A 2,500-nucleotide genomic window follows, 5' to 3' on the forward strand; every position below is an offset into this window, starting at 1 on the left:
ATAGTGTGAGACCTTCTACCTGGGGGTACTCCCCAAGGTGGCGCCTGGGAGGGAGGTTAGAGGGGGCTAGTGATAGTAATATGATAGATGGAAGTAAGGAGACTGCTATACTATGGTAATGTACTTGACCCGTCAAAGATGACGGCTCAATATTTGTAGAGATATGCACACACAGGCACATGCTCCCCTCCTCTCACCAGGGTATAACTACTTCTTCTCCCATCTTCTATAGGTTAAGTGAGAGCTCAGCATGATCGGAAAAATATATGTATATATTTTTATATTTTTTTTATAGTCAGATACTTGATCTTTATTATATAGGGATGATTATGTTTGAAAAATAAAAATGAAAAATTTGGGATAATTTTACGTACATTACATTGATTATCCAAGCATTTGGTAGATATGAAAAGAAAATTATACTGTTCTTAGCTTAAGCTGGGAACGTGAAGGTTTTTGGCGTCACACTCCGGATAGCTAGGTTGGTAGCGTCACGGGCTTCTGTTTCATAGGTCCCGAGTTCGCGTCCCCGCCAGGACACGGATAGTGTGAGACCTTCTACCTGGGGGTACTCCCCAAGGTGGCGCCTGGGAGGGAGGTTAGAGGGGGCTAGTGATAGTCCCTGCTGGCTTATTGAGAGAAAATAAACCCTATATAGCTTGAAGAAGACTAAATGCAATGGTGTAATCTAAGAGGTAAACAACTATACTAATTTTCTTTAATAAGGCGCGCTTGCACCAACTCACAGCAGTGCCCTTTTAGCTCGGGAAAACATTCCTAAAAGCTGATTGGTTAGAATTATTTTGTCTGACCAATCAGCGATTAGGAAACTTTTCTGAGCTAAAAGGCACCTAACCAATCAGCTAGTAGGAAACTTTTCAGAGCTAAAAAGTCACTCAACCAATCAGCTAGTAGGAAACCTTTCCGAGCTAAAAGGCCACTCAACCAATCAACTGGTAGGAAACTTTTCCGGCTTAAAAGGGCACTCAACCAATCAGCTAGTAGGAAACCTTTCCGAGCTGAAAGGCCACTCAACCAATCAGCTAGTAGGAAACCTTTCCGAGCTAAAATGCCACTCAACCAATCAGCTAGTAGGAGACTTTTCCGAGCTAAAAGGGCACCCAACCAATCAGCTAGTAGGAAACTTTTCAGAGCTAAAAAGCCACTCAACCAATCAGCTAGTAGGAAACCTTTCCGAGCTAAAAGGCCACTCAACCAATCAACTGGTAGGAAACTTTTCCGAGCTAAAAGGCCACTCAACCAATCAGTTAGTAGGAATCTTTTCCGAGCGAAAAGGGCACCCAACCAATCAGCTAGTAGGAAAATTTTCCGAGCTAAAAGGCCACTCACCCAATCATCTAGTAGGAAACTTTTCCGAGCTAAAAGGCCACTCAACCAATCAGCTAGTAGGAATCTTTTCCGAGCGAAAAGTGCACCCAACCAATCAGCTAGTAGGAAACTTTTCCGAGCTAAAAGGGCACCCAACCAATCAGCTAGTAGGAAACTTTTCCGAGCTAAAAGGGCACTCAACCAATCAGCTAGTAGGAAACTTTTCCGAGCTAAAAGGACACTCAACCAATCAGTTAGTAGGATTCTTTTCCGAGCTAAAATGCCACTCAACCAATCAACTAGTAGGAAACTTTTCCGAGCTAAATGGGCACCCCTGCGAGTTAATACAAGTGCCCCATTAAAAAAATGACTATAGGGGAAGGATAGTAACTATAGTGTCAGGGAGACTAGAGGGATGGGAGACAAATTACACTTGTAATGGATTTCATGGAATGTATCAATTATACACTGCACAATTCGCTGAATCCCGGTGAGATTAAACTATCAGATGAATACTGGCAAATTAATGTAACATTTTATATTAAAGTAAATTATTGATATAAATTATAAGTTATAATATTCATTGAAGTTATTAATTATACACTACACTATTCACTAAATCTCAGAGATATTAAAGAATCAGATGAATACAAGTAAATTCATTTGATATTTATTTCGTATATCAAATATGATATAAATGAATATTAATTGCAATGATAAAATAACCATTACTGCGTTACGTTACTGTTACTGTTTTTAGAATGATATATTGTTAATTTATTCTCATCATTTATGTATTTCCTTATTTCCTTTCCTCACTGGGCTATTTTCCCTGTTGGAGCCCTTGGGCTTATAACATCTTGCTTTTCCAACTAGGGTTGTAGCTTGGCTAGTAATAATAATAATAATAATAATAATAATAATAATAATACGTGCAATTCCTTTTTTAGTGTAATGTGAGAGTCTTTTACATGCGTGATTTAAAGGCCTGAATTTATGTGTATTATCTATATTTTCTGCTATGCATTCAACATTAGATGTTATATTACCTCAGCACTTTCTCTGTCATTAAGATTTTTGGGGTATAATGATATGATTTGCCTTATAGCATTATTAAGGCTGGGGTGGCCGATGTGGTAACGTCCCTGACTGGTGAACACCAGACTGGGGT

This window comes from Palaemon carinicauda, chromosome 26, assembly GCF_036898095.1.
Source record: "Palaemon carinicauda isolate YSFRI2023 chromosome 26, ASM3689809v2, whole genome shotgun sequence".
NCBI classification, from domain to species: Eukaryota; Metazoa; Arthropoda; class Malacostraca; order Decapoda; family Palaemonidae; genus Palaemon; species Palaemon carinicauda.